The 17,659-nt window shown below is 49.4% G+C and overlaps 1 protein-coding gene and 2 non-coding genes across 3 annotated transcripts in view; all 3 read right to left on the bottom strand.

Moving 5' to 3' along the window:
- LOC147096368 (zinc-binding protein A33-like) overlaps positions 1-17,659 on the bottom strand; it is a 766,539-nt gene that overhangs the window by 173,883 nt on the left and 574,997 nt on the right. The gene's annotated exons all lie outside the window — the stretch shown is intronic.
- trnav-uac (transfer RNA valine (anticodon UAC)) lies at positions 2,882-2,954 on the bottom strand. Its single transcript has one exon. It is a non-coding gene; the product is annotated as a tRNA-Val (tRNA).
- On the bottom strand, positions 14,167-14,239 carry trnav-uac (transfer RNA valine (anticodon UAC)). The gene has a single exon. It is a non-coding gene; the product is annotated as a tRNA-Val (tRNA).

Genomic DNA, 17,659 nt, shown 5'->3' with positions numbered 1-17,659 from the left:
TTATACTTAAACAAACATGTAAATTATTCCAGTTTTCATATTTACTAACCTTGAATGGGTAAAAGGTATTAAATTGCCTCCACCCACTTTCGAACCGTTGAGTTTTCGTGTGTTAGCGGAATGCGATAACCACTACACACCGGAAACCCTTCAGCACTCGGATGCACTGCAGCGACTCCATAGGATCAGGAGGAGGCCATTCAGCCCCTCGAGCCTGCACCGGCATTCAATTAGATCAGGTCTGGTCTGTTTCTTCACTCCATCTACGCGCTTTGTTTCCGTAACCCGTAATCACCTTACCCAACAAAAGTCTATCGACAATCTTCAGCCTGAAACCAGCTGCACTCCTGGACCCAGAGAGAAAAGGCTTGTTACTGACGGCCACCCTGCAGATCAATTAATTACATTTCTGAACTTCAGGGCTTCAGAGATTCCAGGGTTTAAAAGATGAAATGGGCCTCACTGTGGATCACTTTACTCTCACTGAAAGGTATCTGATTAGTGAAGTGAAATAAAGAACAATTAAGAAGCCGCTGTAGCCCTATTACCAGGAGAATAAACTACACACACATCTCTCTCATTTCCCAGTTCTAACGAAGGGTAATCGAATTGAGACATTCACTCTTTTTTTATCCACAGATACTGCCTGAACTCTTGAGAATTTCCAACATTTTATGTTTCTATTTCACATTTATAGAATTTGCAGTAACTTTCTTCTCGTATTTGGAGTGAACCTGCTGGTTGTTCACCCACAGCATGTTTAATCAATAATGTTCCATGCCCAGGATCGAACCGGGAACTTTTACGCGAGTAAAGCGAACGCGATATCCACTACACTACGGGAACCACTTGGTGCACCGCGTCAACACCGGGGAACTGACCTGTGAACTCCCTCTGTGCTGATTGGTTCACCTTAAACAGCATCACTCAATATAAAGGATGTGCTCACAAAATCAGCCGCAGTGCAGTCTGGTCAACGACAGCCCTCCTTTCTTATTCTACAGAGGAATCAGAGACATGAACGGGAGTCAGACGCCACAAACTTTAATTAAAGGCACAAATACGAGTAACACATACTTCCAAATCATTTCACTGAAACATTTTTCACTTGAGGTAAAAGCTGACCGCGTTGAATCTGACAATGAGCACCATGGGATTTTTTCACTATTGATTCCATACTCTGTGAGCAGTGAAGCGCAGTTTTCTGTAGTCTAACGGTTATCACGGTTGCTTTCCACGCGAAAAGTCTCAGGTTCGAACCCGGGTGGAAAAATTCCATTTGCCAGATTTTATTCTGTGCAGTGACCAGTCCTGTTAATTTTAACAAAAGTTACCCCAGATTTCTGGTGTCATAAGCAACGAACATTTTAAATCGGACTCCTAAAATACAATGTGTAAAATGAGATATGGGTAACAGTTCATTACATACAAAGCACAAAATGCGTTATTGAAGTGTGTTTCGCCTTTCTGTCATTCTGTAACTTATGGTAACCGGTTATTTAATGGTGATTGTAAAAGATTCAACTGCAGTTCCAATTGTGGCCGCAACATGAGGGACCGTTTCTGATTTGAACTGCGGACGTCACGGAAATTTAAACAACCACCGAAGCGAAAATCGGACCCCGAGGACGCTGGTTCAAACCTAGCCGAGTGATGAGGTAACTATTGTATAACCATTTTCTGTATGTGGCTATTCTTAATGAGCTGTTAGGACGTTAATGTATCCGGGCTGCAGGAGGAGTCTCGCCATTAGATCTCCGTGGAGACAGTATTTTCCCCTCCTCTCTTCCTCTTGTCTATATCCCTGTGCTTTTCTATTAATCTGTGTTGTTCTGCTTCCACATTCTCAATGAGAAAGTTCCGAGCCTCAATTTTTAAATAAAATAAGTCCCACCTCTTCAAGGAGCGACACGCGAGCCGGAGATTCCCTAAATCAGCGCCAACATTCCCCAAATCCTCCTTACAGGACCGCAACCAAAACTGTGTCCTATATGGGAAATATCATTGAGAATTACTTCACTCACTGTAACGCTGCCATTTGAATGGCATAATTCGCCTGTCAATGCGTATTTTATTTATACTGAACCAAACATGTAAATTATTCCAGTTTCATATTTACTAAACTTGAATGGAGAAAAGGCATTAAATTGCCTCCACCCACTTTCGAACCGTTAAATTTCCGTGTGTTAGCGGAATGCGATAAACACTACCCACCGGAAACTCTCCAGCACTCGGTGTATTGCATTGCAGCGACTCCATAGGAACAGGAGGAGGCCATTCAGCCCCTCGAGCCTGCTCCGTCATTCAATTAGATCAGGACTGGGCTGTATCTTCACTCCATTTACCCGCTTTGTTTCTCGTAACCCTTAATACCCTTAGTCAACAAAATTCTATCGACAGTAGCTCCAGTCTTGAGCCTAAACGCGCTCCTCTCCCGGATCCAGACAGAAAAGGCTCCTTACTGACGGCCACCCTGCAGATTAATGGATTACATTTCTGAACTTCAGGGCATCAGAGATTCCAGGGATTAAAAGGGAACACAAGATGAAATGGGCCTCACTGTGGGTCAGTTTTCGCTCACTGAAAGGTATCTGATTAGTGAAGTGAAATAAAGAACAATTAAAGAGTAAGAGAGAAGCCGCTGTAGCCCTATTGACAAGAGAATAATCTCACCATACATCTCTCCCGCTTCCCAGTTCTAACGATGGGTAATTGACCTGAAAGGTTCACTCTGTATCTTTATCCACAGATACTGCCTGACCTCTTGATAATTTCCAGCATTTTCCGTTTATTATTTCAGATTTACAGCATTTGCAGTAATTTTCTTTTGTCAGTTGGAATAAACCCGCTGGTTGTTCATCCACAGCAAGTTTAAACATAATGTTCCTGCCCGGGCTCGAACCGGGGACTTTTCGCGTGTAAAGCGAACATGATAACCACTACACTACGGGAACCGCTGTAGGCAGACCTTCAACACCGGGGAACTGACCCGTGAACTCCCTCTGTGCTGATTGGTTCACCTTAAACAGCATCACTCAATATAAAGGATGAGCTCACAAAACCAGCCGCAGTGCAGTCTGGTCAACGACAGCCCTCCTTTCTTTATCACCAGAGGAAGAACAGACATGAACGGGAGTCAGACGCCGCAACATTTAATTAGAGGCACAAATACGAGTAACACATACTTCCACATCATTTCACTAAAACATTCTTTCATTTGATGTAAACGTTGACTGCATTGAATCTAAAAATAAGCACCGTGTGATATTTTGTTCACTATTGATTCTATTCTCTGCGAGCAGTGACGCCGAGGTTTTCGTAGTGTAGCGGTTGTCACTTTCGCCTCTAGACGCGACATCGTACCCGGTTCGATCCCTGGCGGTAAAAGTTATATTCGCCAGCAATTTATGCTGTGTAGTGACCAATCCTGTTAATTAAAAACAAATGTTGCCCCAGATTTCTGCTTCCATAAGCAATGAATATTTTAAACGAGGTTCCTAAAATACAATGTGTAAAATGAAATATGGTTAACAGTTCATTACTTACAAAGGGCAAAATGCGTTATTGAAGTGTGTTTCGCCTTTCTTTCATTCTGTAATTTATGGTAAACGGTTATTTAATGGTGATTACAAAAGATTCAACTGCAAGTCCAATAGTGGCGGCAAAACCAGCGCTGGTTTGTGATTTGAACCGCGGACTTCTCGGAAATTTAAACAACCACCGAAGCGAAAATCAGACCCCGAGGACGCTGGTTCAAACCTAGCCGAGTGAGGATCTAACCACTGATAAAACCAGTTTGTGTGTCTGGCTATTCTTCATGATCAGAGCACCTGAGACAAGACAGTGCCTTTGCCTTTTCGACCTGTCTTCTGAAGCGCCGCCCGGTCCCAGTCCTACAGTTAATGAGCTGTTAGGACGTTAATGTATCCGGGCTGCAGGAGGCCGCCCCAGGCGCAGCAGAGGAGTCTCGCCATTAGTTCTGCGAGGAAACAGTATTTTCCCTTCTCTCTTCCTCTTCTCTATATCCCTGTGCTTTTGTTTCTCTATTTCTACCCCCGTCTCAGTTTCCCGAATCATAACTTGGCGGGGATATTTTTACAGACGCGCTTTTATATAACTTATTGAAAGGACACACACTTTTGGACCGATTGAAACTGCAGTTTGAATCCTGTCGCTGACCCTGTGTTTTCCTGTTAATCTTTATTGTTCTGCTTCCACATTCTCAATGAGAAAGTTCCCAGCCTCAATTTTTAAATAAAATATGACCGACCTCTTTAGTAAGCGACACGCGGGGGGAGAGTCCCTAAATCAGCGATAACTTTCCCCAAATCCTCCTTACAGTACCGCTATCTGTGTCCGATATGGGAAATATCATTGAGAATTACTTCACTCACTGTAACGCTGCCATTTGAAAGGTCTAAGTCGCCTGTCAATGCGTCTTTTATTTATACTGAACCAAACATGCAAATTATTCCAGTTTTCATATTTACTAAACTTGAATGGAGAAAAGGCATTAAATTGCCTCCACCCACTTTCGAACCGTTGAGTTTTCGTGTGTTGGCGGAATGCGATAAACACTACACACAGGAAAATCTCCAGCACTCGGTGTATTGCATTGCAGCGACTCGATAGGAACAGGAGGAGGCCATTCAGCCCCTCCAGCCTGTTGCACCATTCAATTAGATCAGGACTGGTCTGTATCTTCACTCCATTTACCCGCTTTGTTTCCGTAAACCTTAATACCCTTATCCACAAAATCTATCGACAGCAGCAGCAATCTTGAGCCTAAACACGCTCCTCTCCCGGATCCAGAAAAAAAGGCTTCTTACTGACAGCCACCCTGCAGATTAATGGATTACATTTCTGAACTTCAGGGCATCAGAGATTCCAGGGAATAAAAGGGAACACAAGATGAAATGGGCCTCACTCTGGGTCAGTTTTCTCTCACTCAAAGGTATCTGATTAGTGAAGTGAAATAAAGAACAATTAAAGAGTAAGAGAGAAGCCGCTGTAGCCCTATTGACAAGAGAATAATCTCACCATACATCTCTCTCGCTTCCCAGTGCTAACGATGGGTAATTGACCTGAAAGGTTCACTCTGTATCTTTATTCACAGATACTGCCTGACCTCTTGATAATTTCCAGTTGTTTATTTCACATTCACAGTAATGTGGCGGATCGCCACCTAAACGGGCGCAATCCACTTTTCCATCCGTGGACAATAAATCGGGCACCTTGACTTTAAGAAGCATGCTGCCTTTAAGGCGTGACAAAGGAGCGGGCGTCACCCTCAGTGTGTACACAAAAGCGCGGGCGTCGCCCCATTCGGGTTTCGGGTTTAGCAGAGAGAAGAGCTGGGGCAGCCATCTCTCAAGAGAATGTAATAAAAAGCCATGTGTTCCTCAGATCGGCTCGGCCTCCATTCGTGTTCCGCGGCAGCCTCAACATTGGTGACCCCGACGCACAGAACGTATTCCGAGCACTGCAATGGCAGACACGAACGCAGTTTCCGTGAAACTGCCGGAGTTTGGGAAAACCAGCCCGAAGCCTGGTTCCTCCAAGCTGAGTCCCGATTCCAGCTGCGACACATCACCACAGACGGTAGCTCCACAGTCACGAAGGTCTGGATAGCACTGCAGAACTCACCAGAGGAGGGCAAGTATGCACATCTTAAGGCCGCGCTCCTTAAAAAATTTACGACCTCGACATACCAGTGAAACTGCCGCCTCCTCGACCTTCCAGGCCTCAGTGATGCCTCACCGTCAGACCTCCTCTCCCACATGCTCTCACTCACTGACGAGAGCCCACCCGGGTCCCTCTTCCGCACGCTGTTCATCCGCCAGCTACCTCCCAGCATCCGCCCAGCGATCGTGGCGTCCGGCCTCATGGACCTAGAAGCCCTGGCCGACGAGGCCGACAAGCTGCTGTCCACTCACTCCAGCCGCGACGTCGCTCTGGGCCTGGCAGCCACAGCCTGGGCGCGCCCCCCACCGGCCACCACGCAGCCACAAGGCCCAGCCATGGGGCCCACGGGGCCTTCGTGCCCCACAAACCCGGGCTACTGTTACTACCACGCACGGTTCGGCGCCAGGGCACAACGGTGCACACCTCCCTGCTCCTTCAAGTCCGCCCCCGTGCCAGCCCCCGCAATGGCCGTGGGCCACGCGGGCTCCCTTCTGCACATCACGGATGACAAAACCGGCCGCCAGTTCCTGTGCGACACTAGAGCTCAGCACAGCATCATCCCGGCCTCCACCCTCGACATCCAAAAGTGCGAATGAGGACAGGCGCTGGCTGCCGCTAACGGCTCGGACATCCGGACGTACGGCACCCGCACAGTCACCCTCGACCTCGCTGGTCGCCGCTACCGATGGGAGTTCATCACTGCCAAGGTACTCTCCCCTCTCATCGGTGCAGATTTCCTGTGTGCCCACGGCCTACTGGTAGACATCCCTCGACACCGCCTCATGGACATGAGCACCATGTCCCCTATCCTGGGCACCATGGCCCCCCATCAACCCGCCGACATGGCGTCACAGTGCCACGCCCAGGCCACGGATGACTACTCGGCACTCCTGGCCGAAGTCCCGGCCCTCACCAACCTGACCTTCTCCACGGAGGTCACCAAACGCGGGGTGGAACACTTCATCCCCACCACAGGCCCCCCAGTGTACGCCCACGCCCGCAGGCTGGACCCAGCCAAACTGGAGATCATGCGGACCGAGTTTGCCACTATGGAACAGCTCGGCATCATCCGCCGCTCCAACAGTCCCTGGGCCTCCCCACTCCACATAGCCCCCAAACCAGGCGGGGGTTGGCGCCAATGCGGGGATTACCGCCGCCTCAACGACGCCACCACCCCTGATCGGTACCCCATGCCGCACATTCAGGACTTCTCGGCTAGACTGGCCGGCCGCTCAGTCTTTTCCAAAGTCGACCTGGTGCGCGGCTACCACCAAGTCCCCGTCCACCCCGCGGACGTCCCCAAGACGGCCGTAATCACCCCCTTTGGGCTTTTTGAGTTCCTGCGGATGCCCTTCGGCCTCAAAAATGCGGCCCAGGCATTCCAACGGCTCATGGACTCGGTCCTTCGGGACCTGAAGTTCCTGTTCGTCTACCTGGACGACATCCTGGTAGCCAGTTCCTCCAAGCAGGAACACCTCGAACACCTTCGCATCCTGTTCGGGCGCCTCAGCGACCACGGGCTCATCCTCAGCCCAGCCAAGTGCCAGTTCGGCCTGGACAAGATCGACTTCCTCAGCCACCACATCACCCATGCTGGGGCCATTCCCCTGCCCACCAAGGTGCAGGCCGTCCAGCAATTTCCCCACCCCACCACCATCAAAGGACTCCAGGAGTTCCTCGGGATGGTAAATTTCTACAACTGCTTCATCCCCAAAGCGGCGTCCCTCATGAGGCCCCTGTATGAAGCCCTCTGGGGCAGGAGCGGCAAAATGGCGGTCGAATGGACGGCAGACGTATCAGCCACCTTCAACTCCACCAAGACCACGCTCGCCAACGCCACCCTGCTCGCGCGCCCACGGCCCAATGCCAGAGTAGCGCTCACCACGGATGCCTCCGACCACGCGGTCAGCGCCGTGTACGAGCAGTGGGTTGACGGCGCCTGGCAACCACTTGCCTTCTTCAGCCGCCAACTACGCCCCCCGGAGGTCAAATACAGCACCTTCGACCGTGAGCTCCTCGCGCTGTACCTGGCGGTCCGCCATTTTCGGTTTTTGCTGGAGGGCCACCCCTTCACTGCGTTTGTCGACCACAAACCCCTGACATTCGCAATGGCAAAGACAACCGACCCCTGGTCCGCCAGGCAGCAGCGCCAGCTCGCGGCAGTGTCTGAGTTCACCACGGACATCCAACACGTCTCCGGCCGAGACAATGTGGCAGCCGACTGCCTCTCCTGCCCCGCCATCCATGCCGCACACCTGGCAGTCGACTACGCTCAACTCGCAGCAGACCAGCTCATGGACCCTGATCTGCTCTCCGAACCTACCAACCGACCAGGGCTGTGCCTGGCCGACGTCGCCTGCGGCCCGACCGCAGTCACGGTCAAGTGCGACATATCCCTATCTCAACCTCGGCCCGTCGTCCCAGCGTCCTGGCGCCGCCGGGTATTCGAGATTCACCACAACCTCTCCCGCGCATCCATCAAATTGGTAGCCAACCGCTTTGTCTGGTGCGGCCTTTGCAAGGATGTGCGTACTTGGGCCAACTCCTGCCTAGCCTGCCAACGGGCCAAGGTGCAGCAACACACGAAAGCACCCCTCGAGGAGTTCACCATCCCTTCACGTAGATTCGACCACATCCACGTGGACATCGTCGGGCCCCTGCCACCGTCGCAAGGCCACACGCACTTGCTGATGATCGTCGACCGCACCACGTGCTGGCCCGAGGCAATTCCACTGACCTCTACCACCACCGCCGACATCGCCAGAGCCTTCGTCAGCACCTGGGTCGCATGGTTCGGCGTCCCCTCCGACATGGCGTCGGACAGAGGTCCGCAATTTACCACTGAACTCTGGACCGCCATCGCACGCAATCTCGGGGTGACCATTCACTGCACCACAGTGTACCACCCCCAAGCCAACGGACTGTGTGAGCGGTTCCACAGATCCTTGAAGGCATCTCTTTGAGCCAGCCTCCAGGACGGCACCTGGACCGACCGACTCCCGTGGGTCCTCCTCGGCCTGCGCTCCACGGTTAAAGAAGACCTCCACGCATCGGCAGCAGAGCTCGTGTACGGCCAGCCGCTGCACGTACCCGGCGAGTTCCTGCCCACCGCCACGACACCTTGGTCAGCCGACCAGCAACGCCACGACTTCGCCTCACCGGCGCTACAGGTCACCCCGGTGCCCATTGCCCGGCACGGCGAATCCACCTCACACGTCCCGCTAAGCCTGCACCAGGCACGGTTCGTTTTCGACCGGCACAATGCCCACCGCGGACCCCTTCAACCCCCGTACGACGGGCCCTACAAAGTGCTACAGGCTGGGGACAAATTTTTCGCCCTACAAGTGGGCGACAGGACTGAAAAAGTGTCGGTTGACTGACTCAAACCAGCACACTCGGAGCCCGGTGAGCAGGTCCCAGTAGCTCGTCCACCGCCATGCGGCCGACCTGCCCTCAAGCCAGTACACCCGGCTGCTCCAAGCCCGGCCGTTCCACGTCCACCGGCGTCCTACAAGAGCCGCTCCGGCCGGCCCATCAGACCGCCACACCGTCTCGTCCACACCTCCTAAGCGGATTCTGGGGGCAGCTGTGTGGCGGATCACCACCTAAATGGGCGCAATCCACTTTTCCGTCCGTGGACAATAAATCGGGCACCTTGCCTTTAAGAAGCATGCTGCCTTTAAGGCATGACAAAGGAGCGGGCGTCACCCTCAGTGTGTACACAAAAGCGCGGGCGTCGCCCTCATTCTGTTTTCGGGTTTAGCAGCGAGAAGAGCTGGGGCAGCCATCTCTCAAGAGAATGTTGTGGCGGATCGCCACCTAAATGGGCGCAATCCACTTTTCTGTCCGTGGACAATAAATCGGGCACCTTGCCTTTAAGAAGCATGCTGCCTTTAAGGCATGACAAAGGAGCGGGCGTCGCCCTCAGTGTGTACACAAAAGCGAGGGCGTCGCCCCATTCAGGCTTTGGGTTTAGCAGAGAGAAGAGCTGGGGCAGCCATCTCTCAAGAGAATGTAATAAAAAGCCATGTGTTCCTCAGATCTGTTCGGCCTCCATTCGTGTTCCGCGGCAGCCTCAACAATGTAATAAAAAGCCATGTGTTCCTCAGATCGGTTCGGCCTCCCTTCGTGTTCCGCGGCAGCCTCAACAGTAATTTACTTTTCTCATCTCATCTCATTTGGAATAAACCCGCTGGTTTAGCAAGTTTAAATGTAATGTTCCCGCCCGGGCATCTTTCGCGTGTAAAGTGAATGTGATAACCACTACACTATGGGAACTGCTATGTACACCCCTTCAACACAGGGGAACTGACCAGTGAACTCCCTCTGTGCTGATTGGTTGACCTTAAACAGCATCACTCAATATAAAGGATGAGCTCACAAAATCAGCCGCAGTGCAGTCTGGTCAACGACAGCACTCCTTTCTTTATCACCAGACGAAGAACAGACATGAACGGGAGTCAGACGCCACAACATTTAATTAGAGGCACAAATACGAGTAACACATACAGCATTTCACTAAAAAATTATTTCTCTTGATGTAAACGTTGACTGCATTGAATCTGAAAATGAGCACCGTGTGATATTTTGTTCAGTATTGATTCTATTCTCTGCGAGCAGTGATGGAGAGGTTTTCGTAGTGTAGCGGTTCTCACGTTCCTCTCAGACGCGACAAGTACCCGGTTCGATCCCTGGTGGAAAAGTTACATTCGCCAGCATTTTATGCTGTGCAGTGACCAATCCTGTTAATTAAAAACAAAAGTTGCCCCAGATTTCTGCTTCCATAAGCAATGAATATTTTAAACGAGGTTCCTAAAATACAATGTGCAAAATGAAATGTGGTTAACAGTTCATTACTTACAAAGGGCAACATGCATTATTGAAGTGTGTTTCGCCTTTCTTTCATTCTGTAATTTAAGGTAACCGGTTATTTAATGGTGATTACAAAAGATTCAACTACAAGTCCAATAGTGGCGGCAAAACCAGCGCTGGTTTGTGATTTGTGGTTTGTGATTTGACCCGCGGACTTCTCGGAAATTTAAACAACCACCGAAGCGAAAATCGGACCCCGAGGACGCCGGTTCAAACCTAGCCGAGTGATGAGGTAACTATTGTATAACCATTTTCTGTATGTGTCTATTCTTAATGAGCTGTTAGGACGTTAATGTATCCGGGCTGCAAGAGGCCACCCCAGGCGCAGCAGAGGAGTCTCGCCATTAGATCTCCGTGGAGACAGTATTTTCCCCTCCTCTCTACCTCTTGTCTATATCCCTGTGCTTTTATTTTCCTATTTATTCCCCCTGTCTCAATTTCTTGAAATATAACAAGGTGGGGACATTTTAAGAGACGTGATTTCTATGTTACTTATTGAAAGGACAGGCAGACGGACCGATTGAAACTGCAATTTTAATCCGGTCACTGACCCTGTGCTTTTCTATTAATCTGTGTTGTTCTGCTTCCACATTCTCAATGAGAAAGTTCCGAGCCTCAATTTTTAAATAAAATAAGTCCCACCTCTTCAAGGAGCGACACGCGAGCCGGAGATTCCCTAAATCAGCGCCAACATTCCCCAAATCCTCCTTACAGGACCGCAACCAAAACTGTGTCCTATATGGGAAATATCATTGAGAATTACTTCACTCACTGTAACGCTGCCATTTGAATGGTCTAATTCGCTGGCCAATGCGTATTTTATTTATACTGAACCAAACATGCAAATTATTCCAGTTTCATATTTACTAAGCTTGAATGGAGAAAAGGCATTAAATTGCCTGCACCCACTTTCGAACCGTTAAATTTCCGTGTTTTTGGCGGAATGCGATAAACACTCACACCGGAAACTCTCCACACTCGGTGTATTGCATTGCAGCGACTCCATAGGAACAGGAGGAGGCCATTCAGCCCCTCGAGCCTGTTGCACCATTCATAGAAACATAGAAGATAGGAGCAGGAGTAGGCCATTCGGCCCTTCGAGCCTGCTCCGCCATTCAATGAGATCATGGCTGATCATCCAATTTCAGTACCCAGTCCCTGCTTTCTCCCCATACCCCTGGATCCCTTTAGCCTTTAGAAATATATCCAACTCCTTCTTGAATATATTTACTGAATTGGCTTCTACTACCTTCTGTGGTAGAGAATTCCACAGGTTCACCACTCTCTGGGAGAAGAAATTCCTCCTCATTTCAGTCCGAAATGGCCTACCACTTATCCTTGAACTGCGACCCCTGGTTCTGGACTCCCCGACCATCGGGAACATCCTTCCTGCATCTAGTCTGTCCAGTCCTGTCAGAATTTTATAAGTTTCAATGAGATCCCCTCTCATTCTTCTAAACTCCAGCGAGTACAAGCCCAATCGACCCAATCTTTCCTCATACGTCATTCCTGACATCCCAGGTATCAGCCTGGTGAATGTTCACTGAACTCCTTCCATGGCAAGAACATCCTTCCTCAGATAAGGCGACCAAAACTGCACACAATACTCAAGATGTGGTCTCAACAAGGCCCTGTACAACTGCAGCAAGACATCCTTGTTCCTGTACTCGAACCCTCTCGCTACGAAGGCCAACATACCATTTGCCTTCTTAACCGCCTGCTGCAGCTGCATGCTTACCTTCAGCGACTGGTGCACAAGGACACCCAGGTCTCGTTACACTTCTCCTTCTCACAATCTATTGCCATTCATATAATAATCTGCCTTCCTGTTTTTGCCACCAAAATGGATAACCTCGCATTTATCCACGTTATATTGCATCTGCCATGCTTTTGCCCAATCGCCCATCCTGTCCGAATCATACTGGAGTTTCTCGGCATCCTCCTCACAGCATACACGCTCACCCAGCTTTGTGTCATCTGCAAATTTGGAGATGTTACATCTACTTCCCTTTTCTAGATCATTAATATATATTGTGAATAGCTGGGGTCCAAGGACCGATCCCTGCGCTACCCCACTAGTCACTGCCTGCCACTCAGAAAAAGACCAGTTTATTCCAAATCTTTGCTCTCTGTCTGCCAACCAGTTCTCTATCCAATTCAATACTTTACCCCCAATCCCATGTGCCTTAACTTTACACGCTAATCTCTTATGCGGGACCTTATCAAAAGCCTTCTGAAAGTCCAAATACACCACATCCACTGGTTCTCCCTTATCTATTTTACCAGTTACATCCTCAAAAAATTCCAGCTGATTAGTCAAGCACGATTTACCTTTTGTAAATCCATGATGACTTTGTCCAATCCTGTCACTGTTTTCCAAGTGCTCTGCTATTACATCTTTTATAATGGACTCTAGCATTTTCCCCACTACCGATGTCAGGCTTACCAGTCTGTAATTCCACATTTTCTCTCTACCACCTTTTTTGAATAGTGGGGCAACATTAGCTACCCTCCAATCCATGGGTACTGTTCCAGATTCCATCGAATGTTGGAAGATGACCAGCAATGCATCTACTATTTCTCGGGCCACTTCCTTAAGTACCCTAGGATGTAGATTATCAGGCCCTGGGGATTTATCCGCCTTCAATCCCATCAATTTCCCTTACACCATTTCCCTACAAATACTGGTTTCTTTCAGTTCCTCCCTTTCATCAGACCCTATGTTCCCCGACATCTCTGGGAGGTTACTTGTGTCCTCCTTTGTGAAGACAGAATCAAAATATGTATTTAATTGGTTTGCCATTTCTTTGTTCCCCATTATAAGTATCCCTGATTCTGACTGCAAGGGACCCACGCTTGACTTCACCAATCTTTTTCTCTTCACATATCTATAAAAGTTTTTACAGTCAGTTTTTATGTTCCCTGCAAGCTTACTCTCATATTCAATTTTCCCCTTCTTAATTAATCCCTTTGTCCTCCTTTGTTGAATCCTAAACTGCTCCCAATCCTCAGGTTTACTACTTTTTCTGGCCAATTCAATTAGATCAGGACTGGTCTGTATCTTCACTCCATTTACCCGCTTTGTTTCCGTAACCCTTAATACCCTTTTCCACAAAATCTATCGACAGTAGCTCCAGTCTTGAGCCTAAACGCGCTCCTCTCCCGGATCCAGACAGAAAAGGCTTCTTACTGACGGCCACCCTGAAGATTAATGGATTACATTTCTGAACGTCAGGGCATCAGAGATTCCAGGGATTAAAAGGGAACACAAGATGAAATGGGCCTCACTGTGGGTCAGTTTTCTCTCACTCAAAGGTATCTGAATAGTGAAGTGAAATAAAGATCAATTAAAGAGTAAGAGAGAAGCCGCTGTAGCCCTATTGACAAGAGAATAATCTCACCAAACATCTCTCCCGCTTCCCAGTTTTAACGATGGGTAATTGACCTGAAAGGTTCACTCTGTATCTTTATCCACAGATACTGCCTGACCTCTTGATAATTTCCAGCATTTTCCGTTTTTTGTTTCAGATTTACAGCATTTGCAGTAATTTTCTTTTGTTATTTGGAATAAACCCGCTGGTTGTTCATCCACAGCAAGTTTAAACATAATGTTCCCGCCCGGGCTCGAACCGGGGACTTTTCGCGTGTAAAGCGAACGTGATAACCACTACACTACGGGAACCGCTGTAGGCCGGCCTTCAACACCGGGGAACTGACCAGTGAACTCCCTCTGTGCTGATTGGTTGACCTTAAACAGCATCACTGAATATAAAGGATGAGCTCACAAAACCAGCCGCAGTGCAGTCTGGTCAACGACAGCCCTCCTTTCTTTATCAACAGAGGAAGAACAGACATGAACGGGAGTCAGACGCCACAACATTTAATTAGAGGCACAAATACCAGTAACACATACTTCCACATCATTTCACTAAAAAATTCTTTCACTTGATGTAAACGTTGACTGCATTGATTCTGAAAATAAGCACCGTGTGATATTTTGTTCACTATTGATTCTATTCTGTGCGAGCAGCGACGCAGAGTTTTTCGTAGTGTAGCGGTTGTCACACTCGCCTCAGACGCGGCAAGAACTCGGTTCGATCCCTAGCGGAAAAGTTACATTCGCCAGCAATTTATGCTGTGCAGTGACCAATCCTGTTAATTTAAAAAAAGTTATTCCAGGTTTCTGCTTTCATAAGCAATGAATATTTTAAACGAGGTTCCTAAAATACAACGTACAAAATGAAATATGGTTAACAGTTCATTACTTACAAAGGGCAAAATACATTATTGAAGTGTGTTTCGCCTTTCTTTCATTCTGTAATTCAAGGTAACCGGTTATTTAACGGTGATTGCAAAAGGTTCAACTGCAAGTCCAATAGTGGCGGCAAAACCAGCGCTCGTTTGTGATTTGACACAAAGCGGGCCTTGTGGGAACACAGCATCGGCGGCAGTTACACTGGCGGCAGTGAGTCAGGAGCAGCCCGACCAGAGCGGGCCTGTGTGGGAACACAGCACCGGTGGCAGTTTGAAACCGGCGGCAGTGAGTCAGGAGCAGCCCGACCAGAGCGGGCCGGTGTGGGAACACTGCACCGGCGGCAGTTACACCGGCGGCAGTGAGTCAGGAGCAGCCCGACCAGAGCGGGCCTGTGTGGGAACACAGCACCGGCGGCAGTTACACCGGCGGCAGTGAGTCAGGAGCAGCCCGACCAGAGCGGGCCTGTGTGGGAACACAGCACTGGCGGCAGTTACACCGGCAGCAGTGAGTCAGGAGCAGCCCGACCAGAGCGGGCCGGTGTGGGAACACAGCACCGGCGGCAGTTACACCGGCGGCAGTGAGTCAGGAGCAGCCCGACCAGAGCGGGCCTGTGTGGGAACACAGCACCGGCGGCAGTTACACCGGCGGCAGTGAGTCAGGAGCAGCCCGACCAGAGTGGGCCTGTGTGGGAACACAGCACCGGCGGCAGTTACACCGGCGGCAGTGAGTCAGGAGCAGCCCGACCAGAGCGGGCCGGTGTGGGAACACAGCACCGGCGGCAGTTACACCGGCGGCAGTGAGTCAGGAGCAGCCTGACCAGAGCGGGCCTGTGTGGGAACACAGCACTGGCGGCAGTTACACCGGTGGCAGTGAGTCAGGAGCAGCCCGACCAGAGCGGGCCTGTGTGGGAACACAGCATCAGCGGCAGTTACACCGGAGGCAGTGAGTCAGGAGCAGCCCGACCAGTTCAACAGCAGGGGAGAGAGGTCAAAAGTAATCAAAGTGTGACGTCACCAGGAAGCAGGTAAGTGATTGGTTGGTGACTATTTGGTTGGTGAGTATTTCTCTTTTTTTTAAAACTTTAACTCTGGTTTATAGTTTCTAAGGTCTCTCTGGTGTAGCAGGGACTGTTGGTAAACCAGTTAACTGTAGTGTAATTAGTGGGATTGATTGATTTAATTTAAATTCAATTAATTAAATGGTAAGTCATGGCAGGACAGCCAGGCCCCGTGATCTGCTCCTCCTGCGATATGTGGGAACTCAGGGACACTTCCTGTGTCCCTGACAACTACATGTGCAGGAAGTGCATCCAGCTGCAGCTACTGACAGACCGCATTGCGGCGCTGGAGCTGTGATTGGACACATACTGGAGCGTTCACGATGCTCAGGACATCGTGAATAGCACATTTATGGAGTTGGACACACCACAGGTAGAAGTTGGACAGGAAGAAAGGGAACGGGTGACCAACAGGCAGAGTACTAGGCGCAGGCAGGTAGTGCAGGGGTCCCCTGTGGCCATCCCCCTCTCCAACAGATACACCACTTTGAGTACTGTTGGGGGGGATGGCTTATCAGAGGAAGGCAGCAGCAGCCAACTTCCTGGCACCAGGGGTGGCTCTGCTGCACAGAATGGGAGGAAAAAGAGGGGTAGAGGGGTAGAGCTACAGTAATAGGGGATTCAATTGTAAGGGGAATAGATAGGCATTTCTGCGGCCGCAAACGAGACTCCAGGATGGTGTGTTGCCTCCCTGGTGCAAGGGTCAAGGATGTCTCCGAGCGACTCCAGAACATCTTGGAAGGGGAGCGTGAACAGCCAGTTGTCGTGGTGCATATAGGCACCAACGATATAGGTAAAAAGCGGGATGAGGTCCTAAAAGCGGAGTATAGGGAGTTAGGAGATAAATTAAAAAACAGGACCTCAAAGGTAGTAATCTCAGGATTGCTACCAGTGCCACGTGCTAGTCAGAGTAGAAATAGAAGGATACTTCAGATGAATATGTGGCTAGAGGAATGGTGCCAGGGAGAGGGATTCAAGTTCCTGGGACATTGGAACCGGTTCTGGGGGAGGTGGGACCAGTTCAAACCGGACGGTTTGCACCTGGGCAGGGCTGGAACCAATGTCCTAGGGGGAGTGTTTGCTAGTGCTGTGGGGGAGGGTTTAAACTAAAATGGCAGGGGGTTGGGAACCTGAGCAGGGAGACAGAGGAAAGGGAAACAAGGATAAAAGCAAAAGATAGGAAGGAGAAAAACAAAAGTGGCAGTCAGAGAAATCAACGGTTTAAATCAAACATGGCCACAGTAAATAATAATTCTAATAGGTCTAAGAGCGTTAAAAAAACAAGCCTGAAGGCTTTGTGTCTTAATGCGAGGAGCATTTGTAATAAGGTGGATGAATTGGCTGCGCAAATAGAAGTAAACAAATACGATTTGGTTGGGATTATGGAAACGTGGCTCAAGGAAGGCCAGGACTGGGAACTCAACATCCAGGGGTATTCGATATTCAGGAAAGATAGGCAAAAAGGAAAGGGAGGTGGGGTAGCATTACTGGTTAAAGGGATTAACACAATTGTAATGAAGGATATTAGCTCTGATGAGGTGGAATCTGTATGGGTAGAATTGAGAAATACTAAGGGGAAATAAACGTTAGTGGGCGTGGTTTATAGACCTCCAAACAGTAAGGCGGAGGTTGGGGATGGCATTAAAAGAGAAATTAAAGAAACGTGCAATAAGGGCACAGCAGTCATCAGGGGTGACTTTAATCTACATGTAGATTGGGCCAACCAAATGAGTAACAATACTGTGGAGGAGGAATTCCTGGAGTGTTTACAGGATGGTTTCCTGGACCAA

This window comes from Somniosus microcephalus, unplaced genomic scaffold, assembly GCF_052327205.1.
Source record: "Somniosus microcephalus isolate GS21.2 unplaced genomic scaffold, FLI_Smic_1.0 unresolved_chr1, whole genome shotgun sequence".
Lineage (NCBI taxonomy): Eukaryota > Metazoa > Chordata > Chondrichthyes > Squaliformes > Somniosidae > Somniosus > Somniosus microcephalus.
This window is presented reverse-complemented; position numbering and strand designations above follow the sequence as displayed.